Source organism: Octopus bimaculoides, chromosome 2 (assembly GCF_046866305.1).
Source record: "Octopus bimaculoides isolate indiv1 chromosome 2, ASM4686630v1, whole genome shotgun sequence".
In the NCBI taxonomy this organism is placed as follows: domain Eukaryota; kingdom Metazoa; phylum Mollusca; class Cephalopoda; order Octopoda; family Octopodidae; genus Octopus; species Octopus bimaculoides.
This window is the reverse complement of record NC_142929.1, coordinates 108,317,508-108,333,203: the sequence shown is the minus strand read 5'-3', so window position 1 is coordinate 108,333,203 and position 15,696 is coordinate 108,317,508. Positions and strand designations below refer to the sequence as shown.

General features: G+C 37.3%; 1 protein-coding gene and 1 long non-coding RNA gene across 3 annotated transcripts in view; one reads left to right on the top strand and one right to left on the bottom strand.

Moving 5' to 3' along the window:
• Nucleotides 1–596, bottom strand: part of LOC106871014 (uncharacterized) — a 28,625-nt gene extending 28,029 nt beyond the window's left edge. For both annotated transcript variants that reach the window (XM_014917270.3, XM_052978573.2), the window contains exon 1: nucleotides 431–596. The gene's annotated coding sequence lies outside the window, so the exon portion shown is untranslated. The remainder of the gene's footprint in view (nucleotides 1–430) is intronic.
• LOC128251596 (uncharacterized) lies at nucleotides 547–14,336 on the top strand. The gene is made up of 2 exons (XR_008267199.2): nucleotides 547–658; nucleotides 14,092–14,336. It is a non-coding gene; the product is annotated as an uncharacterized LOC128251596 (long non-coding RNA).
• The last annotated feature ends 1,360 nt before the right edge of the window (nucleotides 14,337–15,696 follow it).

Below are 15,696 nucleotides of genomic sequence, written 5' to 3'. Positions count from 1 at the left end.
TAGAACCGAACATATTTGAGGTTGTAATTCAAAACATGTCTTTTTAAATTAAATAAAATTTTTACTAATAACGCTGTTTATTTATCAGACTTAAAATAGTTTAAGTTTCTTCGCTTTGAATATCTGATTTTTACTCAATCGTACTAAAATGTATCATAGGAATCTAAAGGACATTACCGACTTAATTATAAACAAAAAGATTATTAAAGACGTAAACGTTGAAGGCAGTTTGATTGCATGTAAATCGGGAAAATACACGTTCAGCATGCAGGAAACTCGCACACAATACATAATCTATTAACCACATCATTGAAGGAAGTTTATCAAATAAGAAAGTTACTGTTAAAAGTTGAAAATACTTAATAAGTTTAATAAACATTAGAGAAATATTAATGCAGTGACAACACTTAGGAACATACAGAAAACCTACCTAATAAAGAGAGAGACGAATCATTTATTCTGGAAATCACCTGAAAATTAATATGGGGCAGAATATTCATCAAAATATTGATAATATCAATAATCTAAATTTCCGGTGATTTACAGATCCAGAAAGTTATGCTTCCCTTGCTCGATATTCGTCCATGTTTGAATGTGTCCACTTCCTGAGCCTATGTGTGGGGTTCGTGAGAACTGGCGCCACACTCTTCGCACAAAGGTAAGTTCTTTTCTTTTTTAATTAATTTAATTCAAGGAAGTTTTCGATCATAAAAATATTAAAAGATATATTATTTTTTATAATTATCTTATCTGATGCATTTCAATCGGTAATAATTTAGCTGCCGAATTTATTTACTCTCAATTTCGCGTTTCCTCTCATCTGTCGTTTGTTCATATCAATGGAGTTAGCGCGCATTTTGTAATGTGACATATATTTGGCGCTACCTTACGATCCTCCTTCATTATTTTATTATTTCGCGAAGGGATAGCAATAACATCCCCATAATCATTTTATTCAACAAGTCTTACGTTTTATATCTGTAAAAGTTTCTGTATTCATATCTGTAATAATTTTCGTTCTTTTACATTCAACAATGCGACATTTTTAGTTTTCGCTAACAGCAGTTATATATGAAGATTTATTTAAAATCGGAAATATCCAGGATCTGTGTTTTAAAAAGTCCTAATTTAATAAGTGAATGATTGTTACTGTTTCTTCAGAAGAAATGTTTATATTGATACATGTTGACACAGCTGGTGTAAATCATCAGATATATTTTCTTCGATGTTAAGCTACCTTTTTGATTTTTTTGAGAGAGATATATCAAATATTTGTTAGATTCAACTAAATTAGGCGAAGAAATTTTATTTATTTTTACTTAGGAATTGTTAAAGGCATTTTCCATGAAATTGTGTTTATGTGTTAAGACACAGTCTTGAAAATGTGTGAATTATTTTATACCCTGAATTGCGTGTTGCTATCTTTCATTTTGCAACGATAATAATAAAATTATTACGTAATTTAAATTTGTTTTACCTGAATAAGTTATCTTGCAATTCTATCGTATCAAAAATTAATACGTTTAAGTGTAACCAATAGATGAAAATGATGTTCCAGAAAGCGAAACTTGTGAAGTCGGCAGAAATCGTCATTTTTGTAAATGCTTTTAAATTTCGGGTTCGGTCCCACTGCATGATACTTTAGGCAAGTGTCTTCTATAGTCCCGGGCCGACCAAAAACTTGAGAGTGGTTTTCGTAGACAGAAACTGAAAGAAGCTCGTCATGTATGTGTATAAATATATGTGTCCTAGTCGTGAACTGTGGGAAGCGCCAGCGTAGGGGATTGCTTTGTAGGGTGAAGTACGGTTGGGCCTTCGATGACCCAGAGCCGCTATAGTAGCTGTGAAGGCCTGTTAAGAACCTCGAAGCGGTAGGTTGAAGGAGTTCTGGTACCGACATTCTGGCTGGTGTGATCCCTAAAAGAACCAAGTTTTGGCAGATCAATGCAGCCCCATTGTTCCAAGACTGCCCATCTCAACATGAGCTGCAGAGCAGGCTTTGGAGTGAAATGTGTAGGCATTGATTTTGCAAACTGTCGTCTACACTTATAAAAATCACATGAATGACCCATCTGGACCCTGCATGATACTCTTCATCCCCTCTTCATGTCCAATGGTGATATCCCTATTGGGAACAGGAGCAGGCTTGGTACACTGGAAACTTGTAGCTTGTGAACACTCATTGGTGATGTGCATATGATGAACATTTTCTCCTTGAAGGAATGGTGACTGAATTTCAGCAGCTGTGTGCATGTCAGGACTGGCCTATTTTAGCACACCGCTGTCCTGCACAGGGAAGCCCCTAGAAAAGGTGGGGTAAACATTGGTCACTGCTCTCTTCATCTGGCTAGTTTACCACGACCAGCTGACACCCATCTTAGAGGTAGAAAAATTTGATCCCATTCTCTGACTTTGGAAGCATGGGATGTGAGAACTTTGATGGACATGCAAACTACATACCAACCTGAAAGGCGTACTGTGCTTGTCTCCCAAGATCTCACCCACTTAAATATTGAAGCCACTGAGTAAAACCATCCGCTACAGCGAGCTCATCAACAGCAAACAACATTGATTCAAAAGCCAACTGAAGTCTTCCCTCCTTCAAGCCATCATCAGCCTTAATAGACATCAGAGTTGGTGCTGTCCTCTGGCAGCACCAGCTCCTTTTGAACCATCTGTTTCATGCCAGTAAAATAATAATAATAATAATAATGACGTAGTAATAATAGTAGTTGTTGTTGTTGTAGGAAACCACAAAAATCTTTCATGACAAGCACACAATTGTAACAAAGCTGCCAACCAAGTATGACAATATGAAAATCCTGCATTCCCTAAATTTTGTTTATACTTGAACTCTGATTTTTGTTGTATGTTTTCAAAGAACCTGATTACAAATAGGAAAAAATAGTAAATCATTTTAAAAATCGAAAATTGATCAAGGCTAGGGGATTTACAGGTGTTTTCTAGAAAACAGCTTTTGGGAACCTGGAAGCATTCATTCTGAACTTTGGCATTTACAGAGTTAAGCCAGCAGTCATTCCAGACAATGACTTTTAAGAAGCTAGGAAAATACTCGTTCTGAACAAACATTTGGGGAGTTAGATACACACTTATTCTAGATATTAATATTTAAGGAGTGAAGCAAACATTCATTCTATATAGGATTTAGGGAGACAGGTAAACATGACACATATTAAGTTTGGGATTTGAGGAACTATGTATTAATTACCTGCTTGACATTATTGCAGGATGTAGAAACACTTGACATAATATTTTAAAATGCTACATTAGAGTTAAAGGATTTACAGTTACTTCTTAGACATTGTTGTTTGGAAAATCTAGGTAATAATTTTTAGGGAGCTAGTCAAAACTCCTTTCTAAACAATGGTGTTTAGAGACTGTCTCTTTACATTTTTAGCATCTAATAACACCATTTAGATACCTTTGAGATTTTTTGCAATGATGTTATGTGCACACACAGACACACTCAGCCAGACATGGGCAATAGTGTAGTTCACATAATAACAGCAATAGATGCTAAATTGTTTGCTATTTCCATTTGTGGAGTAGCCATTTTAAATTCTTTTCTACTCTAGGCACAAGGCTCGAAATTTTTGGGAAGGGGGCCAGTCGATTAGATTGACCTCAGTACACAACTGGTACTTAATTTATCAACCCTGAAAGGATGAAAGGTAAAGTTGACCTTGGCGAAATTTGAACTCAGAATGTAAAGACAGATGAAATACATGCTAACATTTCTGCCAGCTCACAGCCTTAAATTGATATGAAAGAATTGAGACAGTAAAGAAACACAGTTTTGGAAAAAATATCTTTGCAGATTCTGAATCTGATGTTCAAAACAGAAATCCAATAGCTACTTTCTTTTTAAAACATTATATATAAGGTTAGAAGGAGTTTACATGATCTAAAACTCTGTTGAATCCTAAAAGTCAAGAATCTTTTCACAGGTATTAATCTGTCAACAAATTAGAGTCCCAGAACAAATTGTGGTGGTCTGCAATAATGAAAAGTATACAATGAAGTTGGATAGATACATTAGCATGCCAGTGATGCAGAGAAGCGGAATTTAACATTTTGGAGTTGTTCTTTCACATAAAAGGGAAAATGGAAGAGTTTGATGAAGACTTTTTTTTTCCATATTCAAATTCTGCTATTGAAAGCTTCGAAGAAATTGTACAAAACTTTGCAAACTGTCCTGGCAAATGTCTAGATATCCTTTGACAAAAATATATTTCATATTCTCATAATTACTTTTTTCTGAATTGCTGAGATGAGAAATTATCAGTATTTATACACTGATGTATTCAGAGCCATTGTATTCTTTTATCATTTTCAGGTGCCTCTCATATTTGGTAACATTCTTGGAATTTCAAATCAAATCCATGCATCGTACAATCTACCTTTCACTCTGAGCGAGAGGCCCTTTGTCACCATTAGGGGTAGCAGCTTTCTGAACTTTACCCAGGCTGTTATAATTCTAGTGGTAACACTCTCTGAGCATCCATCCCCAACACAGACTTGGTCACCTAGGTAGCGGAAACTGTCAACTACTTCTAGTTTCTTCCCCTGGCATCTGATGAAATCTGTTTACTGAGCATCTATGGTGTTTATTGCCCCTGTGCATCTGCCGCACACGAAAGCTGTCTTCCCAGTTAATCTTCCTTTGATGTTGCTGCACCTCTTATATGTCCATAGCTTACACTGGGTACATCTAATGGAGTTTCTACCTACACCTTTTCTACAGATCAAGCATGGCCACCTACCTGAAGGGGTGTGTGATGTGTTTGCCTTCCTACTTACTAGAACTTTGGTCTTTGCAACATTGACTCTAAGGCCTTTCGATTCTAAACCTTGCTTCCACACCTACCGAACTGCATCTCATATAAGCAGGCTCTCTCCCTAATTAGTTGGGCTGTGACCTTCATTACCTGATCCAGCTGTTTGATATCCCTGTAGTTATTTCTATCTAAAGCATCACCTTTACCCTTGTAGCAGTTGACTATGGTGTTGCTATGCCAGTCATTGGGTATGACTCCATCATGAACTACCTGGTTTACAATACGGGTGACTAGGCCATAGCCCACGCCATCAGATGTTTTAAGCATCTCAACGGTGATTCGTGATGAGCCAGGGGTTTTTCCTGGCTTCATACCCTTAATTGCTTTATCTACCAGGGTCTATTCGAATAGTTGGTCCCTCTACTGAGTCAACATTTGGCAGGCTCTCCTCCTCCCATTCATTCTCCACATTCAGCAGTCTTTCATAATGGCTTCAAGCCTCTTTCTTTTCCGAATCATTAAAAGCAAGTGCACCATCATCCATGCGGACACATTTCTCTCCTGTGATATCACAATTTTCTCTCAGACACTGTCTTGCAATCCAAAATACTTCAGTTCTTTGGTCCTCATGTCGCTGGACACACACACACACACACACATATATGAATGTATGTGTATATCTATGTGTGTGTGTTTGCCCTCCACCATAGCTTGACAACCAGTGTTGGTGTGTTTACATCTCTGCAATTTAGTGGTTCAGTAAAAGAAACCAACAGAATAAGTATGAAGCTTAAAAAATAATTCCTGGGGTCAATTTAACTAAAATCCCTCAAGGCAGTGGCCCAGCATGGTTGCAGTCAAATGACTGAAACAAGTAAAAGATAAAAGATATATTTATATATATTTTCATCACAACTATCCAACAAACTATAGCCTCAGGCCAACCAAAGCCTTGTGAGTGGATTTGATAGACAGAAACTGAAAGATGCCTGTCGTATATGTGTGTCTGTGTTTGCCCCCCCCCCCCCCCCCCCCATTGCTTGACAACTGATATTTATGTCCCCGTAACTTAGCGGTTCGGCATAAGAGACCGATAAAATAAGTACTAAGCTTACAAAGAATAAGTCCTGGGGTCGATTTGTTTGACTAAAGGCGGTGCTCCTGCCTGAAACAAGTAAAGAATAAGAGAGAGTAACACTTTAGCATCTGAAGCTGTTGAATTTGTTCCACTTTAAAAAAATTTACTTTCTAAATCATTTGACATAAGCTGGAGGCATTCTGTTTATTTTATTTTGTATTTGTCTCATAATGTTTAATGAAACAGTTTGAAGTTTTCTATATTAACCAGTAGTGTTTCTACTTTCTTACTGCAGCAGCATCTCTAATGAGTTGTTCTGTTTGTCTTTTGTATTTGAAAGTGCATTCTTCTTTCTGATTGCTTAACTAATGTTTTAATATTCTTAAATTTTGATGATTTGCTGTGCATCACAACATTTATAAGAAATTTCTCCATCATTATTGTAACCCAAACAGTTCTTTTGAGGTAAGTTGCTGCCATACTATTGAACAATGACACCTAAGTTTGACTTGATTTTCTTTTCCACTAAGACCAATAAAAATCTTTCTCTCTAAATTTTCAAGCAAGTTCTTCACTTATTTGCTGGAGTTATTCTGTTTAGTTTTTGTAATCAGAAGTTTATCCTGCTGTCTTCATTGTCTCATAATATTTTAATGTTCTTTCAAGTCTGTCTTTGTCTGCCTCTCTCTCTCTCTCTCTCTCATATGTCTTCTTACTGCTATTTCTTGAGGTAAAGTTGGCCATTGCTTTTATTGGACTAGTTCCAGCTATAGATTATATAAAGAACCTTTTGCAACAAGGTTTCTCCAAACTTTCACATTGCTTGCTCCACTGCTGACACTATCATACCATGCAAAAAGACCAGCTAACCTAAAAAATTTCTCTAGTTTTAATCACTCTTCATTCATTCATTTAACTCGTAATACTAACATGCTGTACTTTGATTTGAAATAACTTTCAAAACTCGTAACTCTTTAAATCTCTGCAATATTTTCTCCCTATTTCATAACCCCTGTGTTGCCATACTTTGCCTTGATATCCTCAGTGATCTCTTTCACTCTCTCTAAAATTTGTAAACATTTTCGTCTTGTTTTATAACTTGTGTCTTCCTCATACTCTTCATGATTTCCTCCAGAATAAAGTCTTCCAAGTCTCTCTCTCTCTCTCTCTCTCTCTCTCTCTCTCTCTCTCTCTGCCTCACTAGTATTATCTTACTGCTATTTCCTGAGGTGAAGCTGGCCATTGCTTGTCTGTGATGAACCCACCCATTCCTGCTCCCACCACCTATATTGGAAATCTCTTATACTGGAAACCCCTACAGCAGTGCTTCTCAAACTATCTGATGTGGTGCACCGGCAGTTTTTTTTTTTACCAATGTGCCAGGGACCGGTAATATTTCTTAGTAATATTAATTTATACCGGAAACAATATATATAATGAATATAATAAAAGTTGATAATTTTTTTTTATCTTATATTTATTTTGTAAATAAATAATACAATATTACATAAGTATTTTATAATGTTTCTTTCTTTTCTGGAAACTTGTTGCGTATCGGCAGCTGATGGCTCACAGAAAGGCACCAGTCCACGGACCACCACTTTGAGTAGCACTGCCCTACAAGGCTCTGCCTTGCTTCTGTACTAGAAGACTTGCAAAACTCCCTCCCCACCTCACCACCCATCATCCGCACTTCTGCACGCGCCAAAAGGAGATGTGTTACTTAGTAAATTAACAAACCACCTACCTCTTTCTATATTTCTTGGGCTAACCAATAGCAGCTCATTTACTTAATTTAAACATTGACCTATTTATGTTTGCAGTAATAACACATATTTACAATACCTACATTACACTCATTCCCAATAGAGGCAACAATTTTAACATGTTTGTATGATGGTAGGTTAAAGTGAGAACAGCTGATGTGACATATTTGTTATCAAATGATCATTGAAACTTTCTTTTCAGGTGCTGAATACCATCTCTCCTTCCCATGTTCCCTCCAATGTCCCTTTGCCAGTTTTCAGAGTTGGCACTGTCAATGTAGGCACATTGTGAGGTAGGTCTAGCAAGATTGTGGAGATGTGTTAGTGTATGTTGCATTCAAGAGGTAAGGTGGAGAGGAGCTTCAGCCAGGTTCCTCACAGGCTAGAAACATAGGTATAAAATCTTCTGGGAAGGTAAAAGGTGGTGTAGGCATACTTCTTACAGAGAAATGGGTGGATAAGGTCATAGAGGTAGTCGGAATGTGCGATAGAGTACTTAAGCTCAGGTTAGTCTTGCAGAATAGTATAGCAACAGTTATCTCTGCCTATGCCCCACAAGCAAGCCTACCAAATCAACAAAAGGACCACTTTTATGATATTCTTCTACAGGCTACCTTAAAGACAAGTGACAATGATCTCATATTTGTGACTGGGGATTTCAATGGGCATGTCAGATAGCAGCCCAGTATCTTCCATGGTGTACATGGGGGCCAAGGAATTGGTTCCTGAAATGAAGAGGGAACAAGGCTACTGGGGTTCTGTGATGCAAATAACCTATTGATCTGCAACATCAAATTCAGGAAGCCAGCCAACCACCTGATAACTTACCAATCGGGTGACTATGCTAGTCAGATCGATTACATTCTCACCAGACAGTGGGATGCATGGTTGCTCCTAAATACAAAGACCCTCCCTGGTGAAGAATGTATCCCCCAGTATAGACTTGCCATTAGTGACTTTAGACTGCGGGCCAGAAGGATGCCAAAAAGCAGACCAATCTGAAAAAGAAGGAGTTGGAAGCTTAAGGACCCTTCATATGATCAGAGATTTAGGGACATCTTTATTGAGAAATTTGATGAGGAGGAGCTACAGATTTGTGACATAGAGGGTAACTGGGAATTCCTGTGGGACAGCTTGCTGAGTGCCACAGACCAAATCTGCAACTAGTGCAAAATCCCATCTAGATCTAGGGTGTTGTGGAGGTGGAATGATGCTGTAGATAAGGCCATTAGAGCAAGATACAGGCCTGGAAGAGTTGGGGTAGCAGGGAACTGTACCAGATAGCCAGAAGGGAAGTAAGGAGATGGGTATATCTAGCCAAGGGAAGAAGCAGAAAAGAAATTTGTCTATGTGAGGACCAAAGACTTGAAGTGTTTTGGATTGCAAGACAGTGTGTGAGAGAAAATTGTGATGTCATGGGAGAGAAATGTGTCCACATGGATGATGGCACACTTGAATTTAATGATTTTGCAAAGAAAGAGGCTTGGAAATGCCATTATGGAAGACTGCTGAACATGGAGAATGAATGGGAGGAGGAGTCTGCCAAATGTTGATCCAGTTGAGGGACCAGCTATCCGAATCAACAGTACCTTGATAGATAAAGTAATTAAGGATAAGAAGAAAGGGAAAGCCCCCAGCCTATCAGGAATCACTGCTGAGATGCTTAAAATATCTAGCAGTGTGGGTTATGGTCTAGTCACCCATATTGTAAATCAGGTGGTTCATGAAGGAGTCATGCCTAATGACAGGTGTAGCAGCACCATAGTCAACTGCTACAGAGGTAAAGGTGATGCCTTAGATAGAAATAATTACAAAGGTAACAAATTGTTGGATCGGGTAATGAAAGTTATGGAGAGGGTCATAGCCCAACTAATTAGGGAGAGAGTTAGTCTAGATGAGATGAAGTTTGGTTTTGTGCCAGGGAGAAGTACCACTGATGCTATATTTCTGGTAAGGCAGCTGCAAGAGAAATACATAGCTGAAGATAAACCTCTGTACTTGGCTTTTGTTGATTTGGAGAAAGCCTTTGACAGAGTCCCCCAATCCCTTATCTGGTGGTCAATGTGGGAACTAGGGGTAGATGAGTGTTTGGTGAGAGTTGTACAAGCCATGTACAGGGATGCTACCTGTAAGGTGAGGGTTGGCAATGAATACAGCGAAGAATTCAGAGTACAGTTAGGAGTCCACCAAGAATCAGTCTTCAGCCCCCTCCTATTCATCACAGTCCTCCAGGCAATAACTGAGGAATTTAAGATGAGCTGCTCCTGGGAACTCCTCTATGCATATGACCTTGTTCTTATAGCTGAATCACTACCAGAACTAGAGAAAAAGTTTCAGTTATGGAAGCAAGGTCAAGAATCGAAGGGCCTTAGAGTTAATTTAGCAAAAAACCAAAGTCTTCGTAAGTAGGAAGGCAGACAAATCACAAATCCTTCAGGTAAATGGCCCTGCTTGATCTGTAGAAAAGGTGTAAGTAGAAACTCCATAAGATGTATGCGATGTAAGCTATGGACTCATAAGAGGTGCAGTAATATCAAGGAAAGGTTAACAGGGAAAATAGCATTTGTGTGTGGAAGATGTACAGGTACAATAAAAACCGAAAATGTACAGAAAATAGACTCCATCAACTATCAGGTGAGATAAGCTAGAGGTAGTAGATAACTTCCATTAACTAGGTGACCAAGTTAGTTGCAGAGGTGGATGCTCCAAGAGTGTAGCAGTGAGAATAAGATTAAGCTGAGCAAAGTTCAGAGAGCTCCTACCTCTGCTGGCAACAAAGGGCCTCTTCCTCAGAGTGAAAAGCAGATTGTATGACGCCTGTGTGCAAAAAGCTATGCTACTCGGCAGTGAAACATGGGCTGTGACAGTTGAGGACATGCATAGGCTTGAAAGAAATGAAGCCAGTTTGCTTCACTGGATGTGCAATGTCAGTGTGCATGTTCAATAGAGTGTAAGCATCTTGAGAGAAAAGTTGGACTAAAGAAGTATCAGATGTGGCATGCTGGTATGGTCATGTGATGCATATGGACAAGGACTGCTGTGTAAAAAATTGCCGATCTCTAGCTGTAGAGGGAACCTGTGGTAGAGATCGACCCAGGAAGATATGGGATGAGGTGGTGAAGCATGATCTTCAAACTTTGGGTCTCACAGAGGCAATGACTTGTGACCAAGGCCTTTGGTGATACGCTGTGCTTGAGAAAACCTGTCAAGCCAAGTGAAGTCATAGTCCTGGCTGATGCTGGTGTCATGTAACTGGCACCCATGATGGTGGTACGTAAGAAGCACTTTTCAAGTGTTGGGCCTCATGGAGGCAATGACTGAGACCTTTGGCATTAGGTCGTGCTTGAGAAGACCCATCAAGCTAAGTAAAATCGCAACCATGGCAGATACTGGTATCATGCAAATGGCATTTGTGCTGGTGGCACATAAAAGCACCAATTTCACTCTCGGAGTGGTTGGCGTTAGGAAGGACATCCATCCATAGAAACCATACCAAATCAGACTGGAGTCTGGTGCAGCCTTCCACCTGGTCAAGCCGTCCAACCCATGCCAGCATGGACAAAGGACAAATGATGATGATGAAATTCAAGTGATTCACCCAGTATTGCGGCAGTCATAAGAAATTTCAGTGCTACTTTAGTGTGTGGTCTGCCACAGTATCTGTAGTCTGTACCATGAAATGATCTGATCTGGGTAAGGGTTAGGAACATTTTGAAATTACAAATAAAAAATGCAGCAGGCGCTGGAGTATTAGTGCTTTCACTTGTCTACACAAGAAATGCTAGTCATAAACTTCTACAGTGAGTCATCCCATTTGGGAATGGTAAGTATCATTTTCTTATTTTTCTGTTATTTGGGAATTTTCATGTACTTCTTCATCCTCTAATCATCTTTCATCTGGTAACTTTTTCAACAATAACTTTCTAATTATAAACGACACGGCTACTTCTGTAATGAAATAAATCGTTTGCCACAGCAAACTATTTCAAGGGAAGTAACTTACTAATATATGCTTACATTTTCTGAACAAGTCTTTCGTTCGATATACTAACTAAGCAAATTTTTATTGGAACTTTCACTTTTAAGTTTGTATATCTGGACATTCAGAAAACATATACACATACATATCGTTTGCTCAACATCAAAATCAAATAGAATATTAATTCTATTGATTTCATAATTTTTTGTGGTTATTCCCCTTGAAAACGATTTACATTTTTGTTCACTTTTTGTTTATAACATAAAAACAATGTATATTTAACTGGAAAAGTTCTCTCTTGTTAAGAACTAATATTTAACATTTCTAAACTTTTCCATTATTGCTTGAGAGAAAATAATATCTTGGAACTCTCTTTGATTTAGCCATCAACCACACAGCCATGCTTAATAACTCTGTGTTTACATACCACATAACAGTATTACCTAAAATATCATTTCTGTCTTATGAATTGTGAAGCTTAAATATCATATGTATACTAGCAAATGTGGAGGGAAGGTATGTACAAGTCACTTGTACATATATAAAATATAACTGTTAGAAATTATAAATATGTGAAAATACATATCATTTATTGTTAGATCATTCATGTCTAAGAATGCAACCTCCATTTCTTGCTTTCTGCCTAATTATCATTAATAACCTAACAAGCTTTTCCATTCAACTATCATGATCTCTTTACACATTAAAGGGTAAGTTTTGAATGACTGGCATTTACTTGCAACATGTCTGGTGCAACAGTTTCTTCTTTTTTTTTTGTTGTTGACAATTGTGTATTTTATTTAGTCTTGAGAGGAAAAGTATCTGTGACCTTCTCAGACAGCTGATGTCAATGAAGTTGTTGTTCACTTTGGACTTATATAGATTGATGTGTGTAGAAAATATGTAACCATGGAAGGAATTCTAACAATTTATTACCTATGTGAGAAAAGACTGGGAAAACTATTTAGTAGGGAGTCTGAGAATGGAAGAAAGACATAATAAGAGCAGAAGAGATGGGTGCATCGAGCAGATTTAGGCGAAATTGGTATGCAGTTTATTTTTCCAAAGGAGCAGAAGCTATTCTAAAGACAGTAGAGAAAGCAAAGAAGAAATAACACATTTGTAAGCTAAATGTTGTGTTGATGAGAGAATGTTTGCCAGTTAGAGTTAATTTTGGAATATTTGTGTGTATGGAGCAGATGATGACTTCAGAGTGATCTACATTATTGTAGTCAATAGAAGTTGGTGGTTGGAAAAGCTTGGTTGGCAACAGCAGTAGCAGATGAATTTAGAACAATGAGGAGGAGAGAACTTCAGCCAGAGTTACTGGAACTCTTTATTGTTGATATCCAGGTGAAAGAAATGAGGAGAGTGGATGCTATACAGGTGCAGACATATTACTCTTTTTACTCTTTTACATGTTTCAGTCATTTGACTGCGGCCATGCTGGAGCACCGCCTTTAGTCGAGCAAATCGACCCTAGGACTTATTCTTTGGGTGCCTACTACTTATTCTATCGGTCTCTTTTGCCGAACCACTAAGTTACGGGGACCTAAACACACCACCATCGGTTGTCAAGCGATGTTGGGGGGGGACAAACACAGACACACAAACATATACACACATATACATACATATATATACATATATACGACAGGCTTCTTTCAGTTTCCGTCTACCAAATCCACTCACAAGGCTTTGGTCGGCCCGAGGCTATAGCAGAAGACACTTACCCAAGGTGCCACGCAGTGAGACTGAACCCGGAATCATGTGGTTGGTAAGCAAGCTACTTACCACACAGCCACTCCTATGCCTATATCTAGAAAAAAATGTTGGAATATAGAGTTTTGCTTGGACAACAAAGACGGGTTGGAGATATATGATAAGAAATTTGTATCTCAGAGAAATAAAATTGTTGTATTAGTTGGAGATAAGGAAGATTTTTGTTCAATGAATTAATTTATAGATTTGCTAGTAATAGACCTTGTTAAAGTGTGCTTCTTGGGGAAGAGAAAAGGAAAAACAAGATTCATGGTTTGCATTTGAAATTGTGCATTTTCTCATATAAACATATCTAGAGAACAGAGACTTTGGTTGGAAGTCTCAAAATTTATTGTTTTCAGAGAAGGGGTGATTTTAGTTGTTTTTACTTTCCAAGCAGAACACCACTCTTCAGGCATTGAACTCCTAATAAAATTTACTAACATTTACCAGGCACAGAGTGTGGGATTGTGTTAAAAACCTTTTCTAGCTCAACGAATACAAAACAGCTGTATCTTCTATCTTCTTTGTCAAATACTTCCCATCAATTGCTTCATCTAGAGTATTGCCCCTGAGTCGCTTTACTACCAAATTTCTCTCAAGGATATCAAATTTTTACCAGAAATGTGTTATAGAAAACGTATATAATCCAAAATCAAATTACAATAGTCTCTTAAAGGAATTTATTTTATATTTTATTTATTTTAGAATCAAAATAATGGTAGCAACGATGATGGCAATTGTGGCAGTAGTGTCAGCCATGCAGGTGAAGATGTATGGGAAACAACTTTGAGAGTGAATAAATTACTCTGCTATTAAGAAAATTGGATCTTCACAGTTAGGTGGCGATGAAGTTCACTTCACAATTATATGGTTCTGTACTAAGGCAATTGTCTTGGGTTGACCAATACTGTGATAGATGAAAATTGTGCTGAAGCCTGTCAATATGTATATGTAGAGACCAATAAAATAAATACTAGGAGTTGATGCAATCAAGGCTGTGCTCTAGCATGACCTTGGCCTAATAACTGAAACTCATGAAGAAATGATATGAATAAAAGTAAATATAGCAGTGTATTTATAATTTAGATGGTAATATATATTCGATGTGTCCCTAAATGTTTCATTTTCTATGCAAGTAGTTTCATTTCAGATCCTTTGCCAAACAAATGAAAAGTTGTGATGTTTAAAATTTTCAAAAGTAAAGTGAATTTTCAACCCCAAAATAAAGTTTGCCACAAAAGCACCTGAATTCTTCCTCTGGCACTATACATAATTCTAATTTTTATCACTGACACAACTGCAATGTAATATTGGAACTTTTTGCTTTTTTTTTTTTTTTAAATTTTTTTTTTATTAACCTTGAGGAAATGCAAGACAGTGATGGAATTCCAATCCAGTTCTCTTTCCAAAAACAACTGTTGTTCTCTTTTACTTTAATTTCTGTTCTTTTTTTATTTTTTCCATTCCTTCCTGTCTTCTAGCCCTCTCTTATCACCTTTTGTTTTATTCATATTTTCTTCTTGCTTTCCTTTATTTTATTGACTTATTTCCTTGAGCTCTTTCTATCTCCCTCCCTCCTTCTTCTCCCCCCTCTCTCTCTCTCTAAAAGAAAAATGTGAAAAGGTTTGATTTTTGCGGTTTTATTACTAAACTTTTAAGGCAGGCTAATAAAAAAACATCTACCCGGTTGTTCCCCTTACTAAAAGTAGTCACCAAATTTAAATTAAAGTAATTGAAATCAAATAAAAATCAAAGAAAATACAGGAAGAGAGGATAAACGAAAATTAAGACAGTGAATGCATAAAGTCTTCTAGCTCTATCATTTCATGTATCAATATTCATCTGATTAGAGAGCAGAGGTAACCAGAATCAATAAAGCACTAAGCAAAATATTTTGCAATTCGTAGTTGTGTCCCCTGATTTTTCTGCACACTTAGCTGAGGTTGAGTTGGCGTTCTATGAACTGGGTACCAGTAAATATAACCAAATATTACAAATCAATATTAATTTGATTTACTTAAAGCAACATTTCAGCTTTAATTAAAATACATTGTTTAATTCATGTTTTCAACAAGCGAATATATTAATTCAAGATTCAAAAACGTTATCATTGATGTATTGAATCAGAATGAGATAGTTTGCTTTGCAGTAAATAAGATCTAATGTCCAGAGTTCCATTACTAAATATATTTTTGCTAAAAATAGTAACCAAACCTGCCTGAAACAATGAAGATCACTGTGTATGATGTAGACCTAGATGCCCTTAAAAAGACAGATGGTTGTAGCTAGAATGCTTTCAGTCATACTTGA